Here is a 22,087-nt window from a genome sequence, read left to right as displayed (position 1 = left end):
AAACTGAGGCAAATAGGGTTAAGTGATTTGCCCAGGATCACACAGCTAATAAGTATCTGGGATTGGATTTGAACTCTGGTTTTCCTGATTATAGATCTGACACTCTTGTCTACTGCTCTACCTAGCTGCCTCAAGGCTTTCTAGCCCTCTTAAAGATTATAACAGTAATTAAAAATTAATTATCAATTAAGATACCGAAGTTAAGTTAAGACACTATTTTGAACAATATATGAGTTACTATGTCTTTTAGGTTGTTTTTTTGTGTGTGTGTGGAATAAATATTGATTCTAGACTAATAAATATTTTACATTGACTATTTTTCTATTCTCCCTTTGAAGAGACCTAGACATGAACCCCAGCAAAACTTTAAATAATTGATACCCAAAGTACTTAGGTTGAGGTTTAGTTGAGTCAAAGAGTAAGAGAAAAAAATGCTATCCCACCATGTACCCCATACAAGCCAGGCTTTCCTAGGAAATGGACTTGGTCTGGATCAATGGACATGAATAGGTCCAAAGAAGAAGGGCACAGTAGTAAGGGAAAAAAGGGTATTAGGCCCCAGCTTCTTGGGTAACGATGGGGGTTCTTCTTGTTGGGTTCTTACTGTTAGACTATAAGACTACTTCCTTTTCCAGTCACACACATCCTAATGAAGTTTTTAATGCCTACTGAAATCTACCAGGCACATTTCCATTACCCTTTGGATCATACAAAGTTGTCATTCTTCTGAGATCATGTTTGTCTATTATTCAGTCATATACCATCACTCTGGCTTTTAAAAGATGGCCTTATGTGACAGGGTGCAACTTGAGATCATTGAAAGCACCCATTTCCCCAAATGTACTACATCAATCCTATTCAAATCTGAAACAATCCAGCTCTTTGTGACCATATAAAATATCAGTGACATTCAGTGGAAAGAGTGTGAGATTCAAAGAGAGGACCAGCTGGGCTATTAACTAGCCAGTTCATCTTGGGCAAGTCACTTGACCTCTTTTGGCCTCCTCTTATTTAACCCTAATGATTTCATCTGGAAAATGAAGAGATTGGGCAGAATGACCTCTGAGATCCCTTCTAATAAAATGAAGACATCGGAGGAGATGAAACCAAGAGATATAACCCCCAGCAACCAGAGATCTATCGAAGGTTCTCCATGTTATCTCATCAAGGGACTAGTGCACATGTCTACCCACTTTCTCTAATACTTCTAGTACTAAGTGGATATTCTCCACACTGAAGGTCATCATTGAGTTGCCCACCCAGCTACTCCGTGTTATTCCACAACTTGGATAATAAGCATGGTGCTGCTTAAGGTTACCATTGAAAAATTATCTTGACATTAACTACAGTAAGATATGCTGCAAAAGTCCTTGTAAATCTCTTCTCCATCTTCATCAATGACTAGATTACTGACACTAAGCTGGTTTTCTTTGCAACTTTGTTTTCCTTGTCAAAAGAGAATATCCATTTATCTTGCAAGGGAGTTTTCTTCAATAATTCAAGATGCCTATTGGTTCATCCTGATGTGTACATGCTCTGTGCACAACACAGATCATAAACTACATGTTTTAAAGTTGGTTATTGGTCTTCTTTGGTTATTATAGCAAAAAAATCAATACCTAGTGGCTAATTTTCAACTGAATGACCATTTATTAAGCACTTACTATGTGTCTGGTATATGAGTTATTCAGGAAAGATTAGTACCTCTGGTGTAAGGGCTTGGTGAGCCCTTTTCAGGGCTACTCATCATTCTTTGATGTCTATCTGCCATCCAGCTCTCAACTGTACATGTGCTCTGGTAAACTATCTTGGCAGGTTCATGGTATCTACCCCAGGTAAGTGAAGACTTCCCCCAGCATAAGGGACAGATGGGAACAATTTGTTCCAACAGCCATGAAGGTGATGGAAGCAAGAGCTTTTAGATCATGGTTAGACACTGAAGAAGTCAAGGTGCATCCCAAGCCATCACCAATCATCCCACTTTTGTTTTGCTACTGGACTTCATTGACTCTGAAAGAGAGAATGAGGCTGACAATGTCGTGCAACTCTGCCTCACTTAAATCCAAATTATGCACATCATATCACCAATGATGTCCTTTTGGTCCTCTTCAACTATGAAGGACAACAACCAACCAACCAATCGTGTGTCTGATGCTCTGCTAGATGTTGGAGAGGCAAAGACAAAAAAAAATTTTTTTAACTCAAAACTAAAACATTTACTGCCTTCAGAGGGCTTGTAGTCTAGCTAAAGAAACTTACATGCATGATTTGTTCCCCTGTTCCCTTTCCATTTGATGAAACATAGACCTTTATAAGAAAGGGAACACCTCCCATGAAGCTAGACATGTACTCTAGTCCTTTGCTAGAATGACACAGGAGTTTTTGATAAGTCCTCAGTGACTGGGATCTGTATTTTTTGGTTTCATCATCTCTACTGTCTTCAGTGAGGTTCCAGTTGGTCTCACACTTCCAAGTAAAATCTTTTGTTTCAGATAAGATAGCTAGCATTTATAAAGCTAGGTCTTAAAGTTTACAAAGCACTTTATACATGTTATCTCTTTTTATCCTCATTTTACAAAGCAAATAAGTATCTGAGGCAGAATTTGAATGCAGGTCTTCCTCACTCCAAATACAATACTCAATCCTGTATCCCACCTAAATTTGATCTAAATTAGATGCCTATTTAATTTAGGATTAGATACACTTAATAGATACTCCCTTGGGAGATCCTAATTGGATACTTTCTAACTCCTAGAGATATCTAAGATCTTCTCTAGTCTGGTATACACATGAATTTGAAACAAAGGAAAAAGCTAAGGAGGTTTACCTTTCCTTTCCATCCCTTTAGCCCAAATCTCAGTCTTTATTACCCATATCTATCAACAGTGAAGTCTGATCTCTTTGGTGCTGTATTTAGACTGGCAATCAAACACCTCCCTCCACTGAGAAAGGAGCTCCTCTAAGACTAAGTAAGAAGTCCAGAGTATCTATCTGCAACCAGAATGAGATGGTCAAGCTTTTACTTCAGATCACCCTGGTTTTACTGCATTCTGCCTGTGTCTGCTGTCTCATAGGCAGAGGAACCTGATGTGGCCCTGACTTGGCTTACCTCAAGCTGAACTTCCACTGGCCCAGCATGCCACAGGGCCAGGTTCTTTTCATCTCTTCCTTCTCAGATCATTAACCCTCTCCCAAGGCCTTTATTAAATCTCCATTTTCTGGGTGGGAACAAAACAAAACTCCTTCCCTGACTCCTTAATGGAGAAGAAGGACAAGAACGACCCTCTTCAGTCAGGAGGAAAGAAATTCCTGTCCCTCTTCCCTCCACTCCCCATGAACAGAGTAATTCTGGCTGGGGGCTAAGGATGGAGTGGGGGTAGGCAAAAAACATTACACAGAGCAGTCCCAAACTATTGGCTTCAAGCACTCTGCCCTGATTGTAGCTGGAGCACCAGATCCATGGCATGATGGCAATGTCAGCATCTGGCTTCTCCAGATGATAGAGATTTGAGAAAACAGAGAAATGGCATCACTTTACAAGCATCAACTGATGCTGTCATATGTTGGCTGAGTCACAAAGGAATGTTATCTATAGATAGCCTACCAATTTGTCTCCAGAAAAGACTTTAAATGGTGTTCCTGGAACAAGCATTTTAAACACGAGAGGGCAAGGCCACCACATAAATAGAAAATGAGTCCTTAATAGAGCTTAATGGAATCTACTGCAGGAAGGCAAGCAGACCAAACATTCATCTTTTAAAATAGGGAAACGACATAAGGAGTGCTGTCCTTTGTTGACTACACATTATCAAAGCAGTCAAAAAACCCCCTAGGAATGAAGAAACAGACGTGGTCCCTTAGCTGTTAAAAAGAAAACAATACTAACAATGTATTCTGCACATTCGACATCATTCAGAAACCGTTTTATCAAATCTAACATGAATCTATAGTGGGGCTATTTCTAGCTTAGATAGAGAGAGAGAATGAATGATGTACAGATTGGTCCCCTTTGGCTTCCAACAGGATTCTCGACCCCAAGAAGATTTCAAGTTACATTTATAGAAATCCTGAACAAGGTAAAAATCATAACATTTTAAATGACTTTCCTCTTTAGACCACTTTGTTCCTTTCTGTGATCATATTTTAACCATGAATTTCAAAAGCAGACTGTTACAATTAAGATGATCTCGAGAGACGTGATTTGGGGGTAAGAATATCAGTTTATTGATTATTTCAGATCACTGGTTAGGCCAGCATCATAACCAATAAAGTGACATAGGTCAATGACCCTCTGTCAATGACCAGAGACCCTGAAGCTTGGTCAAACAGCTCACTAAATAAAGTTTTAGGAGTTTATTATTCAGGTCCTTCCTTGAATATCCCAGGATATCTCTAATCGGTCAATAGCTAATTAAGATGTTAGTTAATTAAGATCAAACTATCCACCTTGAAGTAACGGGGAACATGCACATAGGAGAAGAATCCTTATCCCTTTCATTTTTTTTTAGACCCTTACCTTCCATCTTGGAGTCAATACTGTGTATTGACTCCAAGGCAGAGGAGTGGTAAGGGCTAGGCAATGGGGGTCAAGTGACTTGCCCAGGGTCCCACAGCTGGGAACTGTCTGAGGTCAAATTTGAACCTAGGACCTTCCATCTCTAGGCCCGGTTCTCAATCCACTGAGCTACCCAGCTGCCCCCTCCCCTTCATTTTTTAACCAAAAATCCTGATTTAAAAAAAGGAAGATATTCTTTGGGATTCCTAAGGACAAAGAAAAAGATTCCATCAGAGATGGAATCTCTGAACCAGATCCCAGAGATAAGAATACCCCAAAATTCTCCCTAATATACAGGAATTGTGGCCTTTCTATTCCAAATCCTTGATATAAGAATTAGTATAGTATATAAAAAATAAATTCTCATAAGACAGTCCTCAGATGAGTCACAGCACCAGTCACTTTAGGGAGCAAGAAAGCAAACTTTTTTTTTTTAACCCTTACCTTCCATCTTGGAGTCAATACTGTGTATTGGCTCCAAGGCAGAAGAGTGGTAAGGGTAGGCAATGGGGGTCAAGTGACTTGCCCAGGGTCACACAGCTGGGAAGTGTCTGAGGCCAGATTTGAACCCAGGACCTTCCGTCTCTAGGTCTGGCTCTCAATCCACTGAGCTACCCAGCTGCCCCCAAAAGCAAACTTTTAAGCAAGAGTTTAGTTTGGTTCTCATACTTTCTTCCTTCAAAAAAAGATCATAACTTTTGTTCATCCTTTTCTATAGGGAAAAGTCTAAAAAGAGTTTTAGGTTGGAAGAATATTATTTAATATTTCTGGAGAAACTAAAAAGTTTAAAAAAAAAACTGTTTCTACAGCTGTCACAAATCTGCTCTGAGAAAAAATTCAGACTCACTTTCCACCAATAATCATGTATTTTGCCCAGTTTCCTTAACATCAACTATAGGAGCCAAATTCATGTAGGAAACCAATAAGAGGGAGAGAAATATGATCATTTCTTTCATCTAGACCAGCAGTTCTCAACCTTGTTGGTTTCAAGAGGTTCTCTTTATTGAGGATCTCAAAGAACTGTTTTTGTTTAGGTGAGCAATAGCCTCTGATATTTATTGTTTGGGAAATTAAATTATCTTCAAATCATTTGTAGTTTCTGACCTAGGCTCCCAGAAAGGATCTCAAAGACCCCCCAGGGCTCCTGAACCATACTTTTAAAAGCACTGATATAGATAATATTGACATAATCAGTAAAGATATGGTAAATGAAAGGGGAAGGATTTGCTAAATGAGAAATTACCTTTTGATTTGCAAAACAAATATGCTGATTTTTTAAAAAGTGAATCGAGTTTTTGTTACCTCAGAATCTAAAAGCAGTGCATGCCCAGATAAGAATAAGTTCACTGATTTGAGACTACTCATTTTACCTCTTTATTCCTCTTTCTTCATCTAAGAGGGAAGAAAGTAACACTCTATTACAGAAAGAGTGTTGTCAGACACAGCTTCTCAGTACCTGTGTGACCCTGGCTAAGTCATTTCATTTCTTCTGAGTCCTAGTCACCTTAGTTAAATGTGACTATTGGACTACGTCTCTGAAGTTCCCTCCCATTCTATGACCTGGGGAAATACCAGGTGTTTGAACCTCCTCAAATAATTAAATAGCATAAAAAGATGAGGGCTGGGTTAGGGGATAGAGATTTCATTAAAATAGAAAACATTAGAAAGAGGAAACTCCCTCTTCCAGTTTGGTTGCCAAATCCAATGGCCTTGTCTCAATCCTCATTTTCCTTGACCTCGCTGCAGCCTTTGATGCTGTGGGTCACTTTCTCCTTCTTGAGATTCCTCTCCCCCCTGGTTCTCTGCCTCCCTTGTCTGACCATCCCTTCTCTGCCTCCCTTGTTGGGTCCTCCTCCAGATCATGGCCCCTAAACACAAATGTCCCTCAGGGCTCTGTCCTGGGCCCCTTTCTCTTTTCCCTCTGTACTTCTTCACTCAGCGCTCCCATGGATTTAATGACAATCTCTAAGCTGATGGTTCTCACATCTACCTGTCCTGCCAGAACCTCTCTGCTGATCTCCAATCTTTCATCTCCAGAGGCCGTTCTGCCATGCCAAACTAGCCATCCAGTAGACTTCTTAAACCCAGAATGTCCAAAACAACTCTTGCTCTTTCCTTCTAAACCCTCCCTGCCCTGTTAATATGAAGGGCACCACCATTCTCCCAGTCCCCAGGCTTGCAACCAGCAGTCATCCTGGATTTGCCACCGTCTCTCGCCCTGCATATCCAAGCTATTGCCAAGGCGATTCTACTCCTCTGGCATCTCTCCATTATTTGCCCTTCTTTCCTCCTCTCCTGCCCCAACTCTGGTGCCTGGATTATTGCAATAGCCTGCAGGTCATCAGAGTGCCCTGAATCTCTGTGAGCTCCAAATCATCCTCCACTTGGCTACAAAAGTGATTTTCCTCCATCAAATGCGACAGACTTTGCTACTAGCCGCAATGCAATGATCCAGGACAACGCTGAGGGACTCCTGACAAAGAAGGCTCTCTACTCAAGAGGAAGAACCGTGGGAGCAGAAATACAGATGAAAGTATAGGATTTATCATGTGTTTATTTCAGTATAGGATTTGGGGCTTGGCCTTATAAGATTATTAACTTACAAAAATGAATAATATGGAAAGAGGATTTGTGTGATAATAAATGTGTATAGACACACACACACACACACACACACACACACACACACACACACACACACACGGCATCTTTTAGTAGAACAAGCCAGAGAACATATGAAGTCAAAACAAAAGGCAAAGGCAAAGCACTCCTCTATCCCCCAGCCAGGCCACAAACAAACTCCTCTGTTTAGCATTCAAAGCCCTTCATAACTCTCCTACCTAACCCAAGCGGTAGACCTTCCTCCCTGCCATGCATTCTTCAGTCTGGTGGCACTGGCTTCCTTGCTCATGGCTGCAGCCATGCCCTCTGACTGTCCCTCCCATCTGGAATGCTCTCCCTCCTTAGCTCTGACTCCCAATTTCTCTGGCTTCCTTCATGTGCTGCCTGAAATCCCATCTTCTCTAGGGGGCCTTCCCCAATCTCTATAAATCCTAAAGCCTTCTTTCCTCTCTTAATTTGTTTGCATGGTGCCCCTGTGAATTTTTAAATCTCCATCTTGGTCTAGCACCCAGGATTGTGCACACCCACTACACAGGCATGTGCTAGTCAATGACAAATCAGAAATAACTAACTGCCCAGCTGGGCTGTCCCAAGCCAAGCTTGAGCCACCATTGGCACGTGTGAGGTGCAGGAAGTGAGGTAGAGAGCAGCCTCTGGAATTCGCTCACTTCCTGTGGACAGGGCTAGAGGAGTTCGTGCTAGAAGCTTGAGCAAGGTGGAGGCCCGCAGACAGCTTCCCTTCAGATCGGTCACGTGAGTCAAGGACTGTTTGGCCCTTTGGGCCTAAACTCCCTCTGGCTCCCTGCCAGAGGTTGAGTAACCCCTTTCCCTTTTCTCCTCTCTCCTTCTCTCCCTCTCCCTTCTCTTACTCCCATTGTGATTAAACCACCATAAATTCCATTCTGACTTGAGTGTTTCATTTTAGGAATTTCATAAGTAAATTCCTTGGCAGCCATTGTTCAATATTATAACACTCTTCAAAGGTGACATTTTCACCACAACACCCCCCACCCCAAATAGACTGTTAGCTCCTTGGGGTCAGTTTGCCTCTTTTTGTATCTCTAGTGCTTAGCCCAATGCCTGGCACAAAAAAAGGCATTTAATCAGTGTTTACTGACTGACCAACCAGTGCACTTCCTTTGCAGCTCATACTATGAGAGAGTTAGTTAAGTGACTTATCCAAGATCACACAACTGGATGTGGTTAAAAACAAGAGTTGGACCTAGGTTTTCTTGGCTCTGAGGAAATCTAGTAAAGCTTATGTCCCCCTTCTCAGAATAATACCTTCCATATACAAAGCAAACTACATAGGATTACAAAGGAAATCAATTCTATTGAAATCAATCAATAAACATTTAAGTGCCTAGTTTGTGCTACATACAATTTATCAATCTTTTTTTTTTTTAAGTTCACAGGCCACAGGTTAAGAATCTCTCTTCTGGGAGAAAAATGGATGAGGTCTCTTAGCAATGGAAGTAGAGTGGGGGGAATGTAAGCAGTATTGTGGTCAGAGAATCAAAAGAAGTAGGAATCCAGAGGATGAGAGAGAAGAAAAAAAGCAAAAATACATTGAAATGAACTCTCCAGTGTTTGAGCCAGAGGTTAGTGGGGAAGTAACCAGAAGGTGTCGCTGGAGAGCAAAGAGGGCTGGCCAGGTGCTGACCTCCATTGCCCATGGCCAGCCAAGAGAGGCAGGAACAAACTCCGCCTCCGGACCACCGCGCTCTCTCTCTGCCCTTCTCCGAATAGTTGCAGGTTTGGAAAAGAATTCAGTGTAGCGGTCAAGGCCAAGCAGCGCACTCTTCTAGGGAGCTCTCTGTGCTTGTCAGGACCCCGAAGGCAGATTCACTTGGCAAAGTATCAGAAAGGAAAGGTCCGCGGCGCGAAGGCTCTTCCTTCTTGTAGGAGAACATTCAGAGCTGCTCTTTTCGGTGGCAAAGAATTGGAAGATGAGGGGCTGTCCCTCCACTTGTGGTACATGTTGGTGAGGGAATACTGCTGTGCTCTAAGAAACGAGAAGCGCGGTGATTTCAGAAAGGGCTGGAAGGTCTGCGGGAACTGATGACACAAAGCAGCACTGGGAGAGCATTGTACCTGGTAAAAGCAACATCGGGCGCGCAACGATCAGCTGTCAAAACTTGGCTCTTCTTGCCAACGCAATGATCTGCGACAATCCGGAAAGGGGGCATGATGGGCAAAGCTATCCACCTCCACAGAAAGAACTGTTGGAGTCAGATGGATGAGGATCAAAGCATACGATTTTGCACAACAGTGTATTTGTGGTTTTATTTTGGAGTTTCGGTTCTGTGCCAGTGTCTTCCTACAACAATGGCCAATATGGAAGTGGGCTTTGCATGACAATCCCTGTATGACCCCCAAAATAGCTTTTTCCACTAAAAAATTAAAAAGTTTCTGCCTTGTTGGAGAATTATGGAGTTAACAATAGAGATGAAAAAGTCAGCATCAGTTTGGAAACGCCTAGGTGACATCTAAACCATCAAGCTGAGGAGAAATGCCTAACTAATTGCATTTTGTGTTCTAAACCCCCTCAGAGATTGTACTGCCCACACACTTAATGTGTGATCCAAGACATAAACAGGAAACAGTTGGAATTAACCTCATCATTTAGCTAGAGAAAGCACACTTAAAATGTTGTTGTTAACTGTTAAAAAAAAAAACAGCTTAAAGGGAGACACTGTGTTGAAATAGCCATTTGACTTGACAATAAGGTAGAGAGATTCAGAGGAAAGACTTTTAGCTTCCTAGATTTGTGGCTTCCAGCAAAGCCCTTATTGGATTATGTTATTGGATTAAAATTATTGGGTTTATATTTCCCTGCTGTTGTGGGGGATGAAGATGTCCTTGAGGAGCCCTCCTGTTTGGACCCCTAGAGATGCCTTCATTCCCATTTAAGCTGCCCCATCAACAGTGAGCCTGTCTCAGCACTGGGTTCACATTACTGTTCTTGCCTACTAGGGAAGTTAAACAGTCACCTCCACAGCTACTATTGAACCATTTTTTTCCTCAGCTTCAGGGGTAGGAAAATTAGCCACTCATGTTGGCTACTCATGATCTTCTTTCCAAATTCTTTTATTTTCCTTCCTTCCTTCCTTCCTTCCTTCCTTCCTTCCTTCCTTCCTTCCTTCCTTCCTTCCTTCCTTCCTTCCTTCCTTTCTCTCATTCTCTGTCTCTCTCTCCTTAATCCCACAGTTTTTAATTCTAAAATTTATAATGGGGGGCACCTGGATAGCTCAGTGGATTGAGAGCCAGGCCTAGAGATGGGAGGGCCTGGTTTCAAATCTGAACTCAGACTCTTCCCATCCGTGTGACCCTAGGCAAGTCACTTGACCCCCATTGCCAAGCCCTTTCCACTCTTCTACCTTGGAACCAATACTTAGTATTGATTCCAAGACGGAAGGTAAGGGTTTAAAAAAAATAAAATGTATATGATTTCTTTTTTTTCCCCTCCCCCAGGGGAGTTGAGAATGGGACATTTCCCAGGATATTTAACTAGCATTCAAATATCTTGGCTTGTCTGCAGAGAATTCATCTGGGCCTATTCAAACATCTGTTATAGTAACATTAATCAAAATTAATTGGAGAGATATATCTTTATTTTTTGGGAAGAAATTAAAGACATCGTAGAAATATTGTACTGCATCTGAGATGCCAGCCAGACATCTAGGAGGGGATAAAGGGCTAGAATTTGGGTGAGTGGTTATAACTGGATCTATAAATTTGGGGCTTATATTCACTGAATTTTCATGAGAGTAGATATGGTTGCCAAGGAAGATGGAGAAAAAGGAAGGAACAAGAGAGGATAGAGTCTTAGGGGGTGCGCATCTTAGCAAGTTAGAGAAAGATAAAGAATCAGTGAAGAAGACAAAGAAGAAATAGTTAAAGATGTAGGAGTCTTAGGCAAAAATCATGCCATGGAAGTCAAAGAAAGAAAATGAAGAAAGGCTTCTACAATGTCAAACATCCCAGAAAGTTTAGAGATGGAAAGCTGCACCTCATCTCATAGTTTGTGCAGGCAGCTATTTGTACCTCCTCCTGGAAGATCCACGTTGTGGAACTTGTTTCAAAGAGAATTCATCTTTACTGGATTAGCTATACATAACTATCCATCTTATTGTTGTGGTTGTTGTTCAGTTGTTTCAGTAGTGTCCGACTCTTTATAGCCTCATTTGGAGTTTTCTTGGCAGAAGTGCTGGAATGCCTGACCATTTCCTTCTCCATCTTATTTTACAGATGGGGAACTGAGGAAAACAGAGAAGTGACTTGACCAAAGTAGCACAGCTTAGTAAGTCTTTGAAGTTGGATTACTGACTGTGGGACTAAGCAACTCTCCATTTTAGCCATGTAAAAAATGGTCCTTATTCGACTGTTCTTACCAATCTCCACTTGCTTTTCAAAAGTAAGTCTTCTCCAAGATCCCTAAGTCACAATCTCCTTACCAGCCACTGTTCTTATGACTCATCTGGTTGTTATTTAAATTTATTCTTTAACCTCCCAAAGTTCTTGATGGTAAAACCCCCCCTCTCTGTCCCCCTGTGCAGAAACTCAACCTGCTTCCAAGAAGTAGTAAGAGGGTAAGAATAGGACTCTTCTCTAACTAAGGGCGAGAGATAGAAAAAGAAAGGGAAATGCAATTAGAAAGAACTCGAGACAACAGAAACTACCTGGAGGTACACCTACTACAAGCCCAGCAACCGTATGAACACAATTACAAAGCATTCTTCCCACAACAAAAGTCAGACCTAAACAACTGAAAAAATATTGATTGTTCATGAATAGGCCAAACCAATATAATAAAAATGATCATTCTACCTAAATTAATTTACTTATTCAGAGCCATGACAATCAAACTACCCAAAAATTATTTCATAGAACTAGAAAAAATGACAACAAAATTCATCTGGAAGAGCAAAAGGGAATGAGAGAAAGAAGGAAGGAAGGAGTAGGGCAAGTTCCTAGCTCTCATCATTTTCTTCATGGTGGCAATTCAGTTTTCTGTTGCTTTCATCAACAGTCAGGGGATACTAGCCCTGGTGGTTTCTCTATTCTCCTGGGTCAACTTCCTTAAGCTCCCAGCAGGCTAATTCCATCAGATCAGTGGGGGCTCCCTTCAAGTCTCCTAGTGAGGACTTGCCAAATACAGAAAGGAGCCAAAAGTGTGATGGCCAGCAGGGTCTAGATCAGGTGCCCCCTTTCATATGCGGGTCCCTTCCTTCTATTTGATAACCCTTTTCCCATTTACCCATGTGGTCAGCCACAAAAGTCATTCTTTATTAACCTTGTGGTCACATCAAATGTTTCTGGGAAACTGCCTGGTCTGGTGAGTCAGGCTTGGGATTGAAACAAAATGAGACAATTTTAGGCCACATCACATTGGCAAGGGTAAATTTCCTCAACTATAATGTTAAATGTATTTAGCAATAATAACAGCATTAGCTCATTTAGGGGCAGCTTACAAAGAAGGGCATGTTGATTGCATGGCAATAGAAGTCCCTCAAGCTTGACAGGTACTGACTATTATTTGTGCCCTGGACACCTCAGGCAACCAGGAACCTTTACCAGTTTACTGTGTTAGTTGTCTAAGCCAGAAAATCTCAGGAAGGGCTCCCAATTACCTTTTGGGGGCAAACAAGTCTATGTAGAAGGGTTTCAGTCTTGCCACCATGAGTTTCAACCAACCTAAGCAAAGATGTTGCTCCTACTACAAAATGTAGGGTGATTTCATATATCTTTGCAATGGTTTGGGTTATTCTCTGTTCCTGGACTGACCTTGCCATTTTGAGTTATCTAAAACATCCTACGTACCTTTTCAAGTCCAATTGGGAACCCATCCTCCAGGAAGTCTCCTTTGATTTTCACTCTCACCCAAGTCAATAACAACCTTTCCCTCATCAAAGCATTTTGTTTGTACCTCTTTTCTCATGAATTTCCCATGTTATAGTGTGCACTTCAGCTATCTGTTTGCTCTTCCTCTTTACCAATCATGAGCTCCAAGAGAGCAGATGTGGGCTTTAACTAAACACTCTAAGTGCTCCAACCTTTTCATCAGGGTTTTACATATAGTAGATGCTAAATAAATGTCTGGGGCTTTTTGATCATGTTTGGAAGAGAACAAATTCTTGGCATATGAACTTGAGGGTCTTATAGGAGTATACTGTTTCATACTGTTTTGCAGAGAGAGAGAGCTGAGGAATTTGCAAAAGATAAAATAGTAGTTTATGATGAATACATGGGTTTGGCATTTCTTAAAATGAGGAATCAATGAGACCAGAAGAAATTTGGACAGGATCTCTATTTAGACTGTTACAGCACACAAGCAGTAACTTGAGAGCAAGTGGGGATTTTTTGTTGTTGTTAATGGTTCACTGGGTATGAGATCATCTCAAACCTAATTATGGCTTTCCAATACCAATGGAGGGTCTATATGTCTTAGAATAAATGAATGCAAGGGTGTATGGGAGGGATCTAAATATAGCATTCTCATCAGCACACATATCAGAAAACAGCCTAGGAAGATTTGAATGGCCTTATGTAGAAGACAGATGGGGTCTTTATTGAATTTTTTTTTTTTTGCTTAAAATATATTCCTTTTAAGAGGATTATAAACACAATTATTGTGGGACTTGCCTCCTCTTGTAACCCCATATAGGGAGTAACAAAAATCTGTTTCTTGAAAGAAGTGAGTCTCTAAAACCAATTGTGATAGAAATGTGGGGCACACACAGATAATCCTAAATCAGGGGCTAACTTGGCAGGTTTTCTAACACCATAAGTTGGGCATATTTTAATTGTATGTTGTAATATAAAAACATTGGTTTGCTACACTTATATAATAAAATTATCATCTCAGTAAAGTGCCTTGAAGGTTGAATATTAGATATAGTAGAATAAGAACACATTTAATACACAATTTCCCCTCCATTTCTAATCCTAATCCTAACAATATATTACTAAATGATGCTCTATCAGGCCTAATATAATAAATGCAATTCCTGTGTTTATTAAGGATCAAAAATAGCAGTGTCAGTAGAGTGACAGGGACAGAAGCCAGATTGCAGGGAGTTGAAGAGAATGGATAATGAATAGAACTCTAACTAGGATAGGGGAACTGAGGTTTGTTTGTTTGTTTGTTTAGTTGAACATATTTATTCTTCCATGAGCCTCAAAAACTGGCCAAGTTTGGGGAGGTTTTTAAACTTAATGAAAGAAAGGAATATTTTTAATTTTAAAATTAATTTAATTTTTTTTCTTTGGGGAACTGAGGTTTTATACTAGGCTCCAAAATCTGGGGGGAGGAGGTAATTTCTTGAGTGAAGAGAGTATGTACTTCCTCCCCACTGGCGCTAAATAACACTATTTGGCACCTCTGAATATTTTATTGGCCCATGGACCAGCAAGTCTTTCAAGGAAAAGCATCCCATGAGAGCATCAAAGTCTGAGAAGTTAGGGGGGCTGATGAGGATGTGATAAGGGCATTTAGGGGTCAAGGAATAGAGGCTGATTTTTTTGAGGAGGCAGAAGGTAGACTTCTTTGATATACGTTGAAGAAAGGGGCAACAAGTTTTTAGGAAATTCAATAACCAGCTTGCTTTTGGGAAAAGTGCAGCCCAGTGATTGGTAGAAGCCTGCAGAAGGGATGAATTTCCTCATTCACAATGGGCACTCGGGGGCATTTCACTAGTTGCCTCCTGGCACTTGCCAGGAAGATCAGATGAAGTAAAACTTCAAGTGAAAGGTTGGGCCATGCCTTTCTGTGGACACCTTCAGAAGTCTAAATTGGGAGAATCTAGCAGGGCATTGCCTAAATATACTATCAGCAATTGCAATAATTCAGCAACACAGAAACAGCTGACTTTAGCATCTTAAACAGTGCTTTGCACTTATTAGGCACTTGTGAAAAGAAATTCTTATTCTTTTTGTCTATTTTGAATTAATCAACCAAAAACTTAACACCAAGTAAGGGAGTTCACCACTTGCTTGGAGTGCTCCACCCAATCAGTCAGAAACTTGTGAATCCTTTGATAAGAGTTTACACCGTCAGAGGTGACAACCCCAGACTTGACTGCCCTGCCCCTGGGCAGTGCTAAGCAAATCTGAAGACTGCAATTGGTTCACGTAAGGTGAAGGAAGGGACAGGAAGTGACATGGAAAAAGGTCCATAAAAAGTCCTGAACTTCCTGACCAAGGGGTCTTCAGCTTGAATCTTCAGCTTGGAGTTTGGGCTACTGACTTGCCTCTTGGAGGTGACGTTGGCTTTTGGGACTGTTCTTTGATCTTTGGCTTGGATCTTCTCCTGGTGAGTTGACTTGGACTGAGACTTTAGTTCTTGGACTGCTTCTGGGAGGACTGTTCCTGGATCTTTTCCTTTGGAGTCTGTCTTGGGTGAGTGAGTAGCTGGCCTTTCTTTCCTGGCTTCCAGAGGCTGTGATTATAGAAGGTGGTTTCAAAGTTCCATATTTGAATATTGTAAAATCCCAAAGGATAGAGTGCTCTGACTTTGTTCTCTGCCAGTGGTAGCTAAAGGGAGTGAAGAAGGAAGTCATTAGCATTGAGGAGGTTGTCAGAAGGGTTGTCAAAATGAATAGTTTAAATTCTTAAGGACAATGACAGAGCTTGGAAGAGCATAACAAAAAGGAGAAACTAGTATTAAGAAAGTAGAAAGACCTAGAGCAGGCATTAGGTTCTTTACATTTGTGTGAGTGTGTGTGTAATAAACCCTTTGGCAATCTGGTGAAGCCTATGGACCCTTTCCTATAATAATGTTTTCAAATGCATAAAATCAAACAAAAAGGTTACCAAGGAAATGAATTATATTGAAATTCAATTATCCAGTATATTGAGAAAATAAGTTCATAGATTCTAGGCTAGTAATGGCAAACCTTTTAGAGACTGAGTGCCCAAACTGCAACCCTCATGCCACATGTGAGCCCCCTTACCCTAGACTGGGGAGGGAGGAAGCACTCTCACTGGGCTTCTGGGCAGAGAAATGTCCTCGGGCACAGTGGAGGGGGGGGAGTAGAGCAGCCCCCTCTGACACAAAGGCTAAGAGGTTCAGACATAGAGGTGTTGGCTAACAGTAATAAGAATAGGTAGAATACAATGGAGTTCTCCAAAAAGAAGTCACTGAAGGATGGCTTGGTCCACAAGTGTTGATGTAAGGAGCTTGCCAGAACTACCTCCTAACTTTTCCAAATTAAATAATACTGCCCAAGTGGAGTGTTGCCCAAAGGGAGGAAGGCTGTAAGGGACATGGTATCCTCAGGGAGGAGCCGGATTCTGTTCAAGTAAGAGAGAAAAGAATGTTGGCTGAGAACATCAAGGATGTATTATAGGGGAGTGTGTAGGAACTGAGTAGGGATTTTAAAGGCAGGTATGATGAGCCTGGCAATAGAGAAAGGGAATTGTGCTGACTAGAATATGGATGAGGGTTCTAGAGGAGAGACTGTGGCATGAAGCTCTCACCTAAGGTGGGAAGATTAGAAGACAAGGATTGGGCGATAATACCATAAAAGGAGGCTCTGTCTCAGGTTCTAGTACTATGCTCATAACCTTTCACAAGTACTTCAGAAGGTTAAGCAGCTAGCTAAATGGAGCCCAGACTAGACCCAGATCCCTAAAAATAGAGACTCATGGGGGCTCGGCTGACAGCAGGACAATACCCCCAGGGTACTCTGGAAATCAGAGGGCAGGTTTGGCTGGCCTAGCCTTGAGAGAATGCTACCAGAGCACAAAAACAGTCACATTTCTATGGTGCCTACTATGTGCCAGGTATAGTGCTAAGTGCCTTACAAATATTACCTCATTGTCTCATACCAACCTTAAGAAGTTGTTGTTTGGTTGCGTCTGACTTTTTATGACATCCTTTAGGGTTTTCTTGGCAGAGATCCGGGAGTGTGATTGGCCTCTGCAAAGGCAAGAGAGGGTCTACCTGTTAATTAAATTAAAAAACAACCACAATAACAAAGGTTAAAGTCAGATCTCAGGCAACAGTAAAAATAGACCTGGTTAAAAGAGAGGGGCAGCAAAATTACATTATGCTTAAAGGGACCATAGAAAAATGAAATAATACCAGCACCTTATATATGCATCACACAGCATAGAAATAAAGTACTCAAAAGATAAAGTAATTTAATTAGATGGAGAGTCAGGAAAATTATAATAGTTGGAGACCTCATTTTGCCCCTTTCCGACTAAAGCAAAGAAAGAAGTTAAAAATATGAATAGAATTTTAGAAAAGTTAATTATGATAAGTCTCTGGAAATTAATGAAGATGAATAGAAAGTAATATGCCTATTTCTCTGGCATCCAAGCACTTTTACAAAACTGACCACAAGTTAGTCCATAAAATGTGGTGAACAAATATAAGTCAAGCTAAAGGATTAAAGGCATTCTTTGTGGCCAAAAAAGAAAACTATAATCACTAGAGGACATCTGGGAAAAGAACTTAAATATAAATAGAGGCTAAATAATTGAATGCTTAAAAAATTAATGTCAACAAATAAATCATAGAAAGACAGATAATTATAGTAAAGAAAATTACAACAATGAGATAACATACTTCAAAACTCTTGGGACATATCCAAATAGTCCTTAGGGTAGAATTTATATCTCTAAATATTTTTGTCAGGAATAAATAGAAAGAAGAGATAAGTCAATTGGTCATACAATCAAATAACCTAAATGAGCAACAAATATAAAACTCTAAACAATCACAAAAATAGAAAGTCTAAAAATCAAAGAAGAGATAAGTAAAATTGAAACTAAATAACAGTAACATTGACTTGATTAATAAAACTAGGATCTGCGTTTTAAAAAAACTAATGAAATAGATAAGTAATTAATTAGTCAACCTCATACAAAGAGGGAAGAAAACAAAAATGCCAAAATTAAAAAAAATGAAAGCAAAAAATTAACGAGGAAAATAAAAAATTGATAGAAACGATTTTGTCCAATTACATATCAACAAATTGATAACAAAATTAATGATCACACATTTTAAAAAATGTAAGATAACCAGTGTAATAGAATAAGAAATTGGCAATTCAAAACAGCTCAATTTCAGAAGAAAGAAATTTTAAAGAGCCTCTACCTCCTGAGTTTTGTTAAAAAGTCAAGGAGAGGAGAGGAGGCAGCTGGGTAGCTCAGTGGATTGAGAGTCAGGCCTAGAGACAGAAGGTCCTAGGTTCAAATCTGGCCTCAGACAGTTCTCAGCTGTGTGATCCTGGGCAAGTCACTTGACACCCATTGCCTAGCCCTTATCACTCTTCTGCCTTGGAACCAATATACAGTGTTGATTCCAAGACAGAAGGTAAGGATTTTAAACAAAAAAACAAAAAAAATAAATAAAATAATAAAATAAAATAAAAGTCAAGGAGGGGGCAGCATGGTGGTTCAGTGGATTGAGAGCCAGGCCTAGAGATGGGAGGTTCTAGGTCCAAATCTGGCCTCAGATACTTCCTAGCTGTGTGACCCTGGGCAAGTCACTTCATCCCATTTGCCTAGCCCTTGCCCTTCTGTCCTAGAGTTGCTACTAAAACAGAAAGTAAGGATTGTTATTTTTTTTTTTAAGTCATGCAAATGGATGCTACTTGTTGGTATTTCTGCTTCAAAATTTCTGAGGGGTAGCAGACCCCTATGAATAGTAATGATAACAAGAAGTAAGAAGAAGATTTATAAATTCAGTCTCACACCCTTGAAACTCCCAGAGTTATTCTACAGAACCGGAAAAAAATCATTAAAAAAAATTATCTGGGGGGCAACTGGGTAGCTCAGTGGATTGAGAACCAGGCCTAGAGATGGGCGGTCCTGGGTTCAAATCTGGCCTCAGACACTTCCCAGCTGGGTGACCCTGGGCAAGTCCCTTGACTCCCATTGCCTAGCCCTTACCACTCTTCTGCCTTGGAGCCAATACACAGTATTGACTCCAAGATAGAAGGTAAGGGTTTAAAAAAAAATTATCTGGAGGATCTCAAGGAAAATGATGGGGGAAAAAGTAGGTAGTAGTCCCAGAACTCAAACAAAAACAAAACAGTAATCATCAAAAGTACGTGTGTGTGTGAGTGAGTGAGGTTTAAACAAATAAAGTTGATTAGTGGGATAGACCAGATAAAGAAAAGATTCAGGAAGAAATGAAACATTAACAACTATATGAGGGGAGAGGGGAACAATTCAGCACTGATAAGGCAAGTGTGAACTAAAACAATCCTGAGGGATTGCCAATGCATGAGATTGGCAAAGATGCCAAAAAAGGAAAATGGAAAACAACGTTGAACTATACTCAAATCACTATTCAGTCAGCCAATAGATATTTATTGAGTGCCTACTATGGGCCAGTCAGTGGGGATACAAAGAGAGACAAAAATCAATCCCCACCTACAAGGAGTTCACAATATGATGGGGAAGATAACAAGCACACAACACATAAAAAGCTATATACAAGATAAATAGGGAATTCAAATCTGGTCTCAGCCACTTCCTAGCTGTGTGACCCTGGGCAAGTCACTTGGCCCCCATTGCCTAGCCCTTACCTCTCCTCTGCCTTAGAACCAATACACGGTATTGATTCCAAGATGGAAGGTAAGGGGTTAAAAAAAAAGATAAACAGGAAATATTTAAAGTGAGAAGGCCCTAGAATTAAAAGGGATTGAGAAAGACCTCCTCTAGAAGGTGGGATTTTAGTTAGAACTTAAAGTCACTAAGCAATGGATAACTCCTTACTCCAGAGATAACACATATCCCCAAAAGATAAAAGACAGTGAGAAAGGGTCATTATGTACAAAAATATTCTTATTAGCATGTTGCTATTATTGTAACAGCAAATAAAAAACAAGACACACCCAGCAATTGGCTGAACAAATCATGCTATATAACTATAATGTAATGTTCTTGTGTCATAAGAAATTATGAAAGAGACGGATTCAGAGAAACCTAGGAAGAAATATATGAACTGACACAGAATGAAATGAGAATAATGGACTTCAGCAATGCAAAGGAAAACAACTCCAAAAGACTTCAGGGCTCTGATCAATACAGTGACCAACGTCAAATGCAGAGGACTGATGATGAAACACACCTTCCACCTCCTGACATAGAAGTGAGAGACTAGAGGGGAGAATAAGACATACATTTTCAGATGTCACCAATGTGTGGATTTGTCTTGCTTGCTAACGCTTACTTGTTATTCTTTGTGTGTGGACATGGTAGAGAGGAAGGCCAGAGACAGTGATGTCTCCAACAAGAAAAGTCAACCACAAAAAAAATCTTTTAAGACACAGGACAGAATAGAAAGGAATTCAAAGTAAGGTAGTTAAGCAGAAAGCTTTGAAACTAACACATTGAATTTGTTATATATCTTTTAAAAACCAAACTATATGTAATAGAGACTTCTGGATTCTTATAAAATCCATTTTTTCTGTTCTTTTTTAGAATATGGAAATTCTCATGTCTTTCAAGGTCATAATAAGTTGTCTTTTTTTTCCTAAATGAGACAGGCAGACTTTTACCTTTAGACAAATGGAATATTAGGTTCATAAACGTTAGAATGAGAAGGAAAGGAGATCATCTCATCCAGTCCCCTCCTACTACAGAGGAACAAACTGAAGTTCAGATTCAGTGGCTTGCCCAAGTTTACAGAGGTCCTAAGGAGCAGAGCTGAGAGTAGCCAAGCCTACCACATTTGATTGTTCCGCAATATTGCTGTTACTGTGTACGTTGGTCTCCGGGATCTGCTTACTTCACTCTGTATCAGCCTTTACCATTCTTCTGCCTTGGAATCAAAATGCAGTATTGGTTCTAAAACAGAAGATAAAGATTTTTTAAAAGAAAATTATGTGACCTGTAACTAAAAATTTAGGAACTTGTAATCTGTAGATCTCACAGATTTTATCCTCTTTTTGTCTTGTGAAGCTCCTACCGTGAACATCTAAAGCACTTGGGTTTATGTCTCAGTAGGCTCCTTACTCTCTGTGTAACCTTGGGCAAGTCATTTAACTCCTCTGTGCCTCAGTCTCTTCCTCTGTAAAATATTAATATTGGGATGATGGCCTTGAAGGTCCCTTTCAACTCTAAGTCTATGACCCTGGAATATGGGAGCCTGTGACACTTGCCACCTTAGCTGCTAATCTCAGATCGCACTGTCCACCTTGCCTTGTTAGTAGACAAAGGCCAGCCTTGTTCTGGGCTAGCCCGACAGTGCAAGTCACTTTGCAGCCTCCTCTCCCACTGCCTCCTCCGCCGCCCTGCTGGAGATGCTCAGGAGGAGTCTTCAGGGAGGTCTCGGGTCTCTGCCAGATGGAAAAGAATCTTTGGTGCTTCCCCAGACACATCTCCGCAGATCTGGGAGAAAGATGAGAGGAAAGGACCAGACGTGTTTGTGCTGGCCACAGCTCTGCGGTTCACCTGGTTTTCATTGGCCCCGCCCGGGTTAGAGTCATCGGAGTAGAAGGAAGTGGAAGTTGCCAAGGGGAGACCATCCTGCGCCCCTTGTGTGACGTCTACATTTTGAACGAAACAGGAGACTGAGTCACTATCATGGAAAAAGGTCTTGCTGTCCATTAAGGTTCATTTAAAGAGATACAAAAATACAAGGGCTTGGTGGAAGGACTGTTGCACAGGTCGAGCTTGCATTTATAAAGTGTACCTGCCCAGGGAGGGCCAGCGTGCTGTGCGCCATGTCGCCACCCAGTGGCCCTAGGAAGACTAGCATCTCTGGTGGGAGGGTTTGCTAAGCCCTCTCCAGGGTGGTCCGCCCGCCTTTGATGTCCCCCTGACACCCAACTCTCACCTGTGGCTTCCAGAGCTGTTGCATGCACAGCAGTCACATGCCAATAAAAGCATCTCATTATATGGACTCACCAGGTGGAGGGTATCTGGAAAGCCTCAGACTGTCCATGA

The 22,087-nt window shown here is 40.9% G+C and overlaps 1 long non-coding RNA gene across 1 annotated transcript; it reads right to left on the bottom strand.

Annotated features, from left to right (window-relative positions):
* Nucleotides 1–15,209: 15,209 nt before the first annotated feature.
* Nucleotides 15,210–17,168, bottom strand: LOC130455256 (uncharacterized). The gene is made up of 2 exons (XR_008913178.1): nt 17,013–17,168; nt 15,210–15,712 (listed from the first exon to the last, which is right to left on the bottom strand). It is a non-coding gene; the product is annotated as an uncharacterized LOC130455256 (long non-coding RNA).
* Nucleotides 17,169–22,087: the final 4,919 nt, after the last annotated feature.

Source organism: Monodelphis domestica, chromosome 6, assembly GCF_027887165.1.
Source record: "Monodelphis domestica isolate mMonDom1 chromosome 6, mMonDom1.pri, whole genome shotgun sequence".
NCBI lineage: Eukaryota > Metazoa > Chordata > Mammalia > Didelphimorphia > Didelphidae > Monodelphis > Monodelphis domestica.
Note: the sequence above shows the minus strand (reverse complement) of the source record. Positions and strands in the feature narration are given on the sequence as shown.